We start from the raw sequence: 14,053 nt of genomic DNA, 5'->3' as shown, positions 1-14,053 counted from the left end.
TTGAAGATTAAAATGGCTTCGAAAATAATGTATTGAGAAAAAAAAAAAGTAAAATGGCTTCCAAAATAAGGTATTGAGAGAACAAAATTGAAGAAAAAAAAGAGGATAAAATTTTAGGCATTGGTGAAGAATGATAATCCAAAAGAGTTATTTTTGTACTTGTGGAAAGTTAGAGATACAAAACTTTTTAAATTAGATTTTTTAATTCGATATATGAAATAAAATTTTAGTGAGGGCGTTGTTTATTGGCATTAATTTAATAGTAATAATAAATTTTAAAAGTAACTGTTGCATTTTTATCAATTTATTTTTTGCTTTACACGTTGGTGCACAGAAAAGAAAAAAGATAATAGGAGTATTTCCACATATTTTTTTTTTTTTGTTAGATATCAACTTGAATAACGCATTAATGTTTGAATATATACAAAAATATTAATTACTAATGAAATGACATAAATGTGATAAATTAAAATTTAAAAAGGTAATGCAGTCTGAAAATATATTTTTTTAAGAATCATACTTTTCTAATATAATATAATTGTATTAATAGATAAAATTTTGATATAAAATTACACATTGTTGTAAGTAATTATCCATACACTTTTATCAAAGTAAGCATAACTCAAATGACATATAATTGTGTTAATAAATACGAGGTCTATAGCAAATTCTTTTATTCCATTTGTATTCAAAAGAAAAAAAACTGTCCATGTATTTTTGTCTTAAGTGGAATTAAAAATGTCAATTAGTTGAAGGCCAAGTTATTAGCGGAAACTTGAAAACTTAAGCTATACGATATTAAAACTTTAAAGACTTAATAGATGCTTGGTAAAGATTAATTGAGTTTTTAATTAAAAGTTAAAAGTTAAACTAGAAATTAATTCGAGTTCAAATATCAAATAGATATCAATAACAAAAGTTGGTCGACTAAATTTATAATTTAATTAAATACTTTATATGTCACTACAAATTATATTAATATATATTATATATATATATCCAAACACACACATCCCTGAAAGGTAGTTATATAGCATTCATCTATTACACATAGAGAGAGTAAAAGAGAGAGGAGTGAGAGAAAGCCATGGTAATTGCTTTTTTATTCATTCCTCAATTGGCACACCAAAACTCTCCAATAGCCATAACGTCTAAAACTTTAATTGTGTTTGGATTTATGGCTCTCACTTCTATCTTGTTTTCCCAATGTTATTATAACCGTAGAAGAAAACACTTAGTCCGACGACCACCTCTCCCACCTGGCCCAAAGCCATGGCCTCTCGTTGGTTGCCTCCCAACAATGTTAATCAACAAATCCCCAACACACCAATGGATTCATTCAGTAATGAAGAAACTCAACACTGAAATTGCTTCCATACGCCTCGGAAATACTTACGTAATCCCTGTCACTTCTCCAGAACTCGCTCTTGAATTTCTTAAGACTTATGATTCTGTCTTTGCATCACGTTCTTCTACGTCCAACGCTATTTATATCTTAACTCGTGGATATGTCTCCACAATATTATCACCATTGGGAGACCAATGGAAGAAGATGAGAAGAATCCTTACATCAAAAATACTCAATCCATCAACTCTCCATCGAATGCTTGGCCAAAGAACCGCCGAAGCTGATACTCTTTTACGCTATATTTTCACCCAAACCAACAACAATAGAGGAGGTGCAGTGATTAATCTTAGAAGCATAACACAACATTATTGCGGTAACATTCTTAGACAAATGCTATTCAATAGAAGATACTATGGCAAAGGGAGGGAAGATGGGGGACCAACTTTTGAAGAAGAAGAACATGTTCAAGCGTTGTTGACCATTGTTAAGCATATTCATGCATTTTCTATATCAGATTTCATGCCTTGTTTGAAGTCATTTGATTTAGATGGACATCAGAAAATTATGAAGAATGCTTTGAATATCCTTCAAAAGTATGACGAACTCATTATTGACGAGAGAGTGCAAGAATGGAAGGACAAGAAAATTAAAGAGGTAGAGGATATTCTTGATATCCTCATTTCACTTAAAGATGAGAATACAAATTCGTTGTTGTCAATTGAAGAGATCAAGGCTCAAATCACGGTAAACGTTCTACAATTTTGAATATGATAATAATCACGATAAATTATTCGCACATACATGCATACACATGTGGTAAATTATATATAATTCTACTTAGTCTCTAGACTTTTAAGTTTGTAACTATTTGGTTTGGTTTCAACAATAAGATGTTTGACCTATTTTGACATATGTTTTTAACTTCACGGGTCTTACTACACACTAACCTTCTAAATATTTTTAATGTAAAGACCCTAGACACAAAATTGAAGGTTGAGAAACTACTATTTAATGATATTTTTGAAGGTCCAATTACAAATACAAGCTTAAAATTAAACATAAAAAACTAATTAACTTGTAATTTATGCTTCTTGAAATTTGGTCACATATTGTTGTTTATACTAATGCCAACTTTTCCCACCATTATAATAATAGGACCTACAAATTGCAACAATAGATAATCCTTCGAACGCAGTGGAATGGGCAATGGCGGAATTACTTAACCAACCAAAAATTATTGAAAAAGTCATTGAAGAACTGGACGAAGTAGTTGGAAGAGAAAGGCTAGTTCAAGAATCTGATATCCCAAAACTCAAGTATCTCACAGCTTGTGCTAGAGAATCTTTTCGGCTTCATCCGTTTTCATCCTTCAATGTTCCTCACATTTCCACTTCTGATATTGTTGTGGCTGGCTACTTTATTCCCAAAGGAAGTGAAGTGTTGCTTAGTCGTTCAGGTCTCGGTCGAAATCCAAGGATTTGGGAGGATCCAATGAGATTTGATCCAGAACGTCATCTAAAAGACGGAACAGTTGAATTGGGAATTTCGGAACCCAATTTGCGATTCATCACCTTTACTAGAGGGAGGAGAGGTTGTGCTGGTAGCTTACTGGGCACTAACATTACCATGATGTTATTTGCTAGACTTCTACAAGGGTTTACATGGAGTTTAATGGTAGGAATCACAAAAATAGACCTTTCTGATACTGATGATCTCTCTCTCTCGAAGCCATTACATTTGCATGCAAAGCCACGTTTATCTCATAGTATGTACCCAAGCCTTTATTAACCAAAAGGCATGCATAAACTACCTAAAAACACAATGTTGACAAGATAAAAATAGGTAGTGTGTTTAATTTCTATGTTCTAGGTTATATGTCATGTTTTTTTTTATGTACCATCACACTTATTTGTGGAGGTAAATTAGACGTTGTGTGAGTAAATATATATATATATATATATATAGAAATGAATAACTTATTTGGAGTTGGTATTGGTACATAATATGAGCTAGATGTGACTCTGGATGTTGATTTAAATTTTAGCAGATTTCTTTCTAGATTGTATGGTGTTTGTGATTTATTGTGATATGAGTAGGAGAACACAGTAATTTAAAAATAGTATTGATATGTTTTGATGTTTATATCCTTAATTATTCAAGAGGTATTTCCATATTGCAACATGTATATTTATCCAATATGTTCTTATTGCTTTTAGTTCTCAGTTCAAGTATTAATTTTTTTCATTAATTTAAGTTTTAACTTGAGAAAGTGAAATTTGGATTAGATTATAGGTTGTATGATTAATAGAATAGCTTACGTTCTAGTGCTGGTTGGCAATATTTTCTTTTATTTTGTTGGATAATTTGTCACTGACATGGTGTCAATATTCTTTACTTATTGATGGCATATTCGTTAGGGTGACCTTTTCCTCGTTTGATTTGTTGTCGTTGGTGGTTTTCTTACCTTATGTGGCTTGTTTTTATCTGTGTTGTTTTGGGGCAAGCTGTATTCTTGCTAGTGTGGACTGATTCATTGTAATCTAGAAGGATTTCGTGTGTTAGGCATCGTTGTATAATCAGAGTAAGAAACAGGGTAGTTCTTTGAAGCATGAGCTGATCAAGTAGTTTTGTTGTGGTAGAGTACTGGATAAGTGTTCCTTCAACTAGCAGGTGAAAAGGGCGTTGAATCATTGCTGTGACATTAGATTTAGGGGGACTTTAAATTTGCAGACTCATCATAAGCAATATTAATGTTAGGGGGAGCCTAAATTGCTCGCTAGTACTTAGTTATGAGTAAACTGACTTTATGTAATCTTTGTTGAAGTGTATGTTGTAAAAACTAAGTTACATTCTAGTGGATTTCTTTTCACCTAGGCAGAAAACCACCTAAACGTATGTATGATTTCACCGAACTAGGTTAACAAGTCTCTGTGTTCGTCTCTTTTACTCTTTACTTCTGTCTATTTGTTTGTACTTTTGTCAGTGGCTTTTTTACTAGCTCATGGTATTATTGTGATTCACTCTATTTCAATTGGTATCATAGGGGATTGACTTCTTGCTCATTAGTTCCTCAATGGAGTCTATTAGGGAAGGTGGATCTACTACACGCCCACTAGTTCTAGATGGGATGCACTGTAACACCCTCATCTTCACAGGATCCCCTTAAGGGGCCATTTGGTTGGAGGGAAAAGAGGGTGAGAATGGGAATGGGTTTACAAAGCCCATGTATTGGTTGGTAGTTTTTGTTTATTTATCTTGGAAAAGGCAATTTCTAGGTATCTTTTACCTACACAAATGAAGGAATTGCATACCCATTGAGAAGTATGGGTTTTCATTTCTTCTTCCGCTTCCTACCACGATTTTCCTTCCTTCCAGCCGTGAAATCGTATGACATTTTGTTACTCAGCGATCGTGTAACATTTGATAAGCGATCGTGTAACATTTGGTAAGTGATCGTATAACATTTGGTAGGCGATCGTATAACATTTGGTAGGCGATCGTATAACATTTTGTTACTCAACGATCGTGTAGCATTTGGTAAGTGATCGTATAGCATTGGGTAGGCGATCGTATAACATTTTGTTACTCAGCGATCGTGTAGCATTTGGGAAGTAATCGTGTAGCACTTAGTAAGCGATTGTATATCAATGGGTAGGTGATCGTATAGCATTTGTTTACTCAGGGATCGTGTAGAATTTGGTAAGCAATCGTGTACCATTTAGTAAGCGATCGTATAGCATTAGATAGGCGATCGTATAGCATTTTGTTACTCAGTTATTGTGTAGCATTTAGTAAGCGATCGTATAGCATTGGATAGGCGATCGTATAGCATTTTGTTACTCAGCGAAAGCGATCGTGTAGCATTTGGTAAGCGATTGTATAACATTGGGTAGGCGATCGTATAGCATTGGGTAGGTGATCGTATAGCATTGGGTAGGTGATCGTATAGCATTGGGTAGGTGATCATATAGCATTGGGTAGGCGATTGTATAGCATTTTGTTACTCAGCGATCATATAGCATTTGGTAAGCGATCGTATAGCATTTGGTAAGCGATCATATAGCATTTTGTTACTCAAAAATCGTATAGCAGAGCTAAGCGATCTTGTAGTCGAGCTCAGCGATTGTGTAGCATTTGGTAAGAGATCGTATAGAATTTGGTAGTCGATCGTATAGCATTGGGTAGACGATCGTATAACGTTTTGTTACTCAACGATCGTGTAGTGGAGCTCAACGATCATGTAGATAATTTAAGCGATCGTATTGTTACGAAATCGACAATTAAAGAACACAAAAAAGGGAAAATAGAGATAACGTGGTTATTATTAGAAAGAATGTTTTCAGAAAATTACAGGCATTTTAACAAATACTTGATAGGGACAAGACCCTCAAACTATCTCCACAATGGTATGATATTGTCCACTTTGGGCATAAATCGTCATGGCTTTATTTTTTGTTTCCCCCCAAAAGGCCTCATACCAATGGAGATAGTCATTCTCACTTATATACCCATGATCCCCCTTTTATCTAACAATGTGGGACTTTGATCACATTCCCAACATGTATAATATTTTGTAAATGATCGTTTGGACTTTTTTTTACAATCTCAATTTTTTTTAATTCCCACATACTATTCCCACACATATTATTACCAAACATTGTTTTCCCATGCACAACCAAACATAGTCATCCTTGATTCCTAGTAATTTTATTCCCAGACATCCTTAATTCCTGGGCATTGAGAAAACCTTAATCCAAATGGCCCCTAAAGGTAGAGAAGAGCTTGGAGTTTGGGTCTTGAAAGAGGAAGGTTTAACCAAACATGAGTCTTGGACGCATGGAAGCATAGTGGATGCATCCCAAGAGGAGTTTTCAGACAACTTAGATGTTTAGGGAATATAGGAAGCTATGCTATGAGGTGAGTTAAGGGAACTATGCATGAAGAACAGGATGGACGCATAGAGAACCATCATGGATACATAGGGAAGGCATGATGGATGCATAAAATATTCTAGAAAAGGAATTGGCTAAGTGTTGGACAACATAGGACAACACAAGTGGAGGAAACCCTGATGAGGGAAGAGTTAGATGCATAGATGGGTTTTGGACGCATCAGTAGCCATGTGGATGCATATCCTGAAGGGAAAAGTAAGACAAAGAAGAAAAATGACTAAGCTTTTGAGTTAAGGAAGTAAGCTATACATTGAAAAGTAAATAGAAACTAAAGGAGAAGGAAGAGGAAGAAGGATTGGTGTAGGAGGTTGAATTGGGCGCATAGAACTATGGTTGGCACATAGGGGGCTTTGGGAGTTCCATTTTGGATCTATAAGAAGCAAGATGAAAGCATGAGATAAATATTTGGGGGAAGTGTTACACCAAGGAAGCCCAAGAACCCTAGTTGGATGCATGCTTGGGGCAAGAAGGGTGTATGCTTTTGGTAAAGGCCGAAGAGGAAGCTAGGTGGTGGGTAAGAGTCAAGTTGGTAACATAGTTAAGGAACCATACGTCCAAACCTAAGGGAGCATGCCTTAGAGGCACCCTATGGATGCATGGAGGAAATGTTGGATGCATGGAGGATTGTTGATGAAGTAACCATGTGACTAACCCAGGTCAACATACGTTGGTAAGAGAAACTTGAAGAACAAAGTCGGATTTACGACAACAAGGGGTAAGTGGCTGAACCAAATGAAGCCCCGGTCGAGCCTAGGATGAGGTGGACGCATAATAGAACGTGAAAAAGGTCGGAATGACGACTCAAGGAAGGCCTATGCATTGGACTTCACATGGCGGAGACACCTTAAGCTCGAATGTAAGTAGAAGGTGTTCAGGACTCTTGTGTTATATTAGATTATATGTCCTAAAACTCGTAGTTTGTAAACAGTAAACATATATGAAGTTTATTCAGAAAAATGTTGTTGAATAAAATTGAATTGATAACTATAAATCCAACAAACTATGAACTCTTGGCTATTGTAATGAATACTTGGACTTTATGTGGAGACATAAACTAGACCAAGTTCGAGTAAAATAGCCTAAATAGTCTATAGTACTTGGATTAGGTTGGGTACCTATTTCTGGAGATACTATTGAATACCACTCACTTTATGATTGTTACAAATGTTGTAAAGTTTCATAAACGATGTGATTAGTTCATTCATGTAGAGACATGTGAGCAGGGGTGTTCTACACGATGAGATTGTGTAAGACTAACTACAAAATAATCATTATTACGTATTAACACCGTTAACTTGATCTGAATCCTAAGCTATCTATGAACTTCTGCTTATTCGGGATTGTCCCTTTATCTGCATAGGTGAGGGTAAGCTCAATAACGCTACTCAATATGCCTCCCATTTCAAGGATAACACCGAGTAGATAGCTGGAATGTAGAATTCGCAAGATGGAACTCATTCCTATCCATTTTAGGGATAGTAGAAATGTTGTTCCTTTAAGCATTGATCCTGATTCTTGAACAAGGGGCCCCATCCACTCGTTGGCCTGAGAAAGAATGAATTTAGTGATTAAGATCCTAAATAAATTTTTCATTAGAGGGATAATGGTACTTAAGGAGAAAAGATGTAACTGAGGGATATTTTGGTTTTTGACCTAGCTGAGGTTACGAATAACTTTTGAATGATCAACTTATTGATGACAGTTATTTCAAATGGACATATAATATATCTACAGTGAAAGGAGTGCAAAATACAGGCTATAGTGGATAGTCCCGTTAGTTAACAAATGTCGATTAACTAGGTTAAAGAGTCTGATTGGTTAGTCTTGGATCGTTAGAGCCCATGATCTGTAGGTCTAATCGGGTTTCCTTGCTAGCTCACTACGAACAAAATTGAAGAACTAAGTGAAGTTATAATTTGAAATGTTCAAATTCGGTCTTTAGGGAAAATTACATTTTATATAAGATATATTTTATAATTAATTAATTATTTTGGAGAGTTTGTTTTAAATAAAATATTGGCATGAAAGTGTTTGAAAATTGATTAAGTGATTAATAGAAAGCTAGATGCCAAAGACAATTTAATATGTGATATTAAATTTGTTTATTTATTTAATTAGAATTGTTTTAATTAAATAATTTCTAAATATGAAAATAATAATTCATATTTTTTCAAAAATTGTTTTATTATAAAATTTATTTTAATAAAAAATTAGTTAGTGGTTCCCACTAAGTGGTATTTGAAGTGGCTCTTCCAAAGTTTGACATCTAGAGATTTCATGTTAGTGGAGTTTGAGATGGAAGACATGCAAGATGAGATTTTGCATGTATTTTGTCTTTAAGTAAGTTTTGATTAAGGAAGCAAGCAACGGAAGAAAACAGAATTATTAGGCATTCTAATTCATTATTTTTGGCTTCAAATTCAGCATGTTCATAAACTAAAAACAGAGTTTTAACACTAACCTTTGAAGATACCTTTGAATCACGAAAACCAGCTGCAATCTCGTTCTTCTTTGGTTGTGAACCACCACAAGGTCTTCCCTACTATTCTCTTGATGCTTTAGATTGAGTTGTGAGACTAAAAATAAGCTTGGATTAAGAAATTGTTAAGGAGAAGATGATAGACTTTTTGGTTTATCACAGGCTTGAAGAACAGTCTTCTTCAGTCCCTTTTTTTTCTGTAATTCAGTGACAATTGCATGACCATTCCACTCAAACTTTGAGCTATATATTGCATGACTATCATGCAATCAAAAAGCATGTATGAATCACAACTCTACCTTGAGAATTTGAGCTGAAAATGGAATGGAATTGTGACTAACCTGCTAGGTGAAAAAGTGGGAAATTCTCACTTTTCCAATTTTTCAATTTTTATTTCAATTTTGAAACTTTTCCAAAATTAAAATTAAAAACTAAAACTTAACTTTTAAATTTTAATTCTTTAATTAAAATTGATTTTTTATTAATTTTACAAAAATTAATTCAATAAATAATTTTTAATAAATAATTAATTTAATAATTTAATTAATTCTAATTAATTTAATATCAAATATCAAATTGATTCATCACCAATTCCACTATCATGAATCTCTATTTATGAATTTATTTAAATATTAATCGATTCTCCAATTTTGTTTAATTCCAAAATTAAATGTTTAATTATATCACATATAATTACTAATTCCTTTAATTCATATTTGAACGATTCAAATTAACTTATAACGCTATTATAAGGCTTATCCATTTGTGAGCTAGTAGGGGACCTATAAGACCTACATGGGCTCCAGCGATCCAAGATTAATTGGTTAAACTCTTTATACCGAATTAATCCTCATTCGTTAACTACTAGGTCGCTCCACTAAAGCCCAGAGTTGCACTCCCCTCATTGTAGATATATTGTGTCCACTCGATATAACTATGATTAGTAAGTTAACCTTTCACAGGTTGTTCATAATAACGGCTAGATCAAAAGGTTGTTTTACCCCGAGATTATCTCTTGTTCCTTGAGTCCCATTGATCCTCTAATGAACAATTGGTTTGTGATCTGATTATCAAACCGAGTCCCTTTCTGGCCAATGACAGTTTCGGCCCCTTGTTCAAGACCTGGAGTCAGCACTTAGGCTCCTCATTAGTGCGAGAACTCCTTTTCTATCAACCATGCCTTGGGATCCCCTTAAGGATGAGAACTCATTCTCAACCAACGATGCAGTAAGGTCCTTCTAAGGATGAGAAGTCCTTCTCAACCAATGATGTCTTAGGATACCCATAAGAAAAATAACTCTTCTAACGATCGCTTTGAATAACTCAAAAACTATGATGCTAATGGAATAAAAGAAGCATGCACAGCGGAAGCAATTGATAAGCATTAAAGAACTAGGATTAATCATGCAAAGTGGGTTTAGAAATACAACCTTGGTAGTTTCCACAAGAATCTTCGTCTCCGTGAGCAATTGGCACCACCAACGGTAAATCCTCGCTATTCTCTAGTTGAAGAATACGGTTGTGAGACTGAATTTTAGTGAAAAGATAGGGAATTTCACTAAATTATTTTGGAGAGTAAAATAGATTTTGTGGAAAATAAAATGATCAAAAATCAAGGAAGCATTAGCCTTTTCATTTGGAAAAACAAAACTATTTATAAACAAAACACATGCAAAAACTCTTCTTATATGGCCTCCACCTCAATTTCGATTAGCATGAATAATATAGGTGTCAAGCTTAGCATGAGCCACTTCGTAATCCACTTAGTTAGTGGAAAAATCTAACAATTGGGTTTTTCCACTAACTAATTTTTTATTAAATTTTTTTATAATAAATCAATTCTATTTGACAAAATATGAAATACATTTTTCATATTTTATAAATTATTTAATTAAAACAATTTTAACTAAATAAAATAAAATAAAAATAAATAATTTAATATCACATATTAACTTGGCTTTGACACCTAATTTTGATTAATGACATTAATAAATTTTTAAAACACTTTCATGCTAGTAGTTTATTTAATATAAAATATACTCTTCCAAAAAATTAATTATTTAATTGTAAATTATATCTTATAAAATACAATTTTCTCTAAAGACCGAATTTGAACATTTCAAATTCTCACATCACTTAGTTCTTCAATTTTGTCTGTAGTGAGCTAGCAAGGAGACCTGATAGACCTACAAATCATGGGCTCCAACGATCCGAGACTAACTGGTCAAATTCTTTAACATAGTTAATCAACATTCGTTAACGAACAGAACTGTCCACTATAGCCTATAGTTGCACTCCCCTCACTGTATATATATTTTGTGTCCATTTGAGATAATCATCATTAATAAGTTGATCTTTCACAGGTTGTTCGTAACCTCAGCTACGTCAATTACCATTTTACCCCTGAGTTACATCTTTTCTCCTTAAGTACCACTGTTCCTCTAATGAACAATTGATTTAGGATCTTAATCACTAAATCCATTCCCTATCAGACCAGTGAGAGGATGGGGCCCCATGTTCATGACCCAGGATCAACCCTTAAGGGAACAACCTTTCTACTAGCTAAAATGGGTAAGAGTGAGTTTCATCTTATAAATTCTATGTACCTAGCTATCTACCTGGTCTTATCCCTGAAATGAGAGACATATTAAGATGTGCAGCTGAGCTTACCCTCATCTATGCAGATCAAGGGGTAATCCCAAATAAACAGGAGTTCATAGACAACTTAGGATTCAGATCAAGTTATGTAGGTCATTAAGAAGTGAAATTAATTAGTGTTAACAATAAACGGTGTTAATACGTAACAGTGACTATTTCGTGGTGAGTCTTATACAATCTCATCATCTAGAACACCTCCGCTCATATGTCTGTACATGAACGAACTGATCACATCGTTTATGACACTTCACAGCATTTGTAAAAATCACAAAGCGTAGTATCTCCAGAAATAGGTACCCGACATAATCCAAGTACTATAGATTGTTTAGGCTATTTAACTCGAACTTGATCCAGTTTATGTCTCCACATGAAGTCCAAGTATTTCTGATAATAGCAAAGAGTTCGTAGTTTATTGGATTTAGAATTATTAAACAATCAATTCATTTTAATTTAACAATATTTATCTAAATAAACTTCATATATGTTAACTGTTTACAAACTACGAGTTTTAGGACATATAACCTAACATACGCAACATGTCGCAAAATAACTCTCTGACTTCTTAATTCGCAACTAGGGGTAGGCATGATAGACCAAAAAATAAGCTGACCGACTGAACCAAAGTTGAAAAATTATTATATGAAAGAAAATAGAATTTTATAAAAAAATTAAAACAAAAAAAAAAATAGGGGGACAAGTTAACAATTTTTTTTTTTTTTTAAAAAAATACATAGTGGGTTAACAAAAATAAAAGTTTCCAACAAAAGAAGCGTAAAAAAGAAGAAAATGAAAAAGGATACCATATGAAAATTGAATGTTTAACATAGTTAAGGTAGCAAATTTTTATTTGAAATCTTAATTTGATTTTACAAAATTAATTTAGATTTATTATTTTGAAGTGATGTTTGTTGAAAAAAATTACAAAAGGCAATGATTATATTATTTGAAATAAATAAATTATTTAATTAATCTTTAATACTATAATTACCTAGTGAGATATCTTCCAAAATAAATAACGTGATTGAGAGAGAACTTTTTTAATGTAATTGAGAGATTGAGATTTCTTTTAAATGTGAATTAGAGATTGTAATTTACATGTAATTTTTAATGATAAATTTTAAATCTTAAATTAAATATTAACCACAACTAAATTTTAAACAAATATAATTTACATGTAATTTTTGTTTTTTAACGATAAATTTTAGATATTAAATCAAATATTAGAATTAAATATTATCAGTTTTTTTTAAAGAATTAAATATTAGAGGAAACCAAATTTTAAATCAATCCATCTGAATGATCTTTTTTTTTTTTTTGAAACCCTTGTGAATGAGAGAATTTTTTTAGATGAATGAAATATTTTTTAATTTAATTTATGTGAATTATAAATTATTAGAGATAAATTTAATTGAATGTTTTAAAATTTTAAAAATTTTAATTTATTAGAAATTTTGTAATCAAATATTAGAGATAAATTTATTTTACGTGAATTAAAAATAATGATTTTAATGTAAAATTACATTGAGAAATTGTAAGAAATAACACCTTTAAGTTTTCACTTACAAAACTAGCACTATTTTTGAAAACTTGTTCAAATAGTTTTTATCGATCCATCTCGAGCAAGATCGAGCACCGAGATTTAATTTTTAAAAAAAAATCTCATCCGGTAGAAGTTAGACCGAGATTCTAGTAATTCTTTCCAAATATTATGTGGTCCTCATAAATCTTATACAAAATTTTATATATTTTAAAATTTTTTCCAATTCAACTATGTTTACCAAATATTATATCAAAATCTTATATAACTTATTAAATATTTAGCAAAATTTGTAATTTTCAAATAAATTTACCAATTATCCTAATAAATTTTTAACATAGATGCCAGGTGATTGATTTTGATTTTTAAATTTTTGGAAAGATTAATTTTTTTTTAAAAAAGGTAAAATATGGAAAATATATAAAATCTTGACATGAATCTCGGGCAGATTAACACAAAGATCGGTGAATTCTTGGGTAGGTTAATACCGAGATTTTATATTATTATTATTTTTTTTTGCAAAATTTAATCTTTCCTAAAACTTAAATCATAAAAAATCTAATTGCTAAATTGATTTGGAAATTTAGAAATTCATATAATCATGAAACAGAAATTGGTCTAAAATTACATAAGAATTGAATATAATATTCGATAAAGATAATAGGAGAAAATTTTAAAATATATAAGATTTGGTGGTTGATCTCGCTCGAGATCCACCGAAAAAAACTAGTTTAACGACTTTTCAAAAAACGTACTAGTTGTGAAAGATGAAAAGTTGAGGGTGTTATTTCTGACAATTTTTCAATAACATTTTATAATTCTAAAACGAATCACTAAAAGGGGCCCATGGAAAAAACAAATATTACTCTCCATTGCCCTTTTTAGATAGTATAAATGTATGTAATTGTAAATCCTTGAGTTATAAGTTTTTAACCGTAAATATATTGGGTCTTATATTCTCAATATTTTTTCATTTAAACAAACAACCCTTCTTGATTTTTCTCCCCAAATATGTGTTTGGTACCTATATTTTCTGTGCAGATTTAGTTTTATCAAACAATTTTTCAATTTTTTTAAAA

The 14,053-nt window shown here is 32.1% G+C and overlaps 1 pseudogene across 1 annotated transcript in view; it reads left to right on the top strand.

The window, feature by feature from the left end:
* Window positions 1-1,030: 1,030 nt before the first annotated feature.
* LOC120072096 (tryptophan N-monooxygenase CYP79A68-like) overlaps window positions 1,031-14,053 on the top strand; it is a 35,657-nt pseudogene continuing 22,634 nt past the window's right edge. Inside the window, exons 1-2 of the transcript XR_016527813.1 lie at window positions 1,031-2,092; window positions 2,504-3,143. The product of XR_016527813.1 is annotated as a tryptophan N-monooxygenase CYP79A68-like (transcript). The remainder of the gene's footprint in view (window positions 2,093-2,503; window positions 3,144-14,053) is intronic.

Source organism: Benincasa hispida, chromosome 2 (genome assembly GCF_027475165.1).
Source record: "Benincasa hispida cultivar pf3 chromosome 2, pf3_genome.v1.1, whole genome shotgun sequence".
NCBI classification, from domain to species: Eukaryota; Viridiplantae; Streptophyta; class Magnoliopsida; order Cucurbitales; family Cucurbitaceae; genus Benincasa; species Benincasa hispida.
This window is presented reverse-complemented; position numbering and strand designations above follow the sequence as displayed.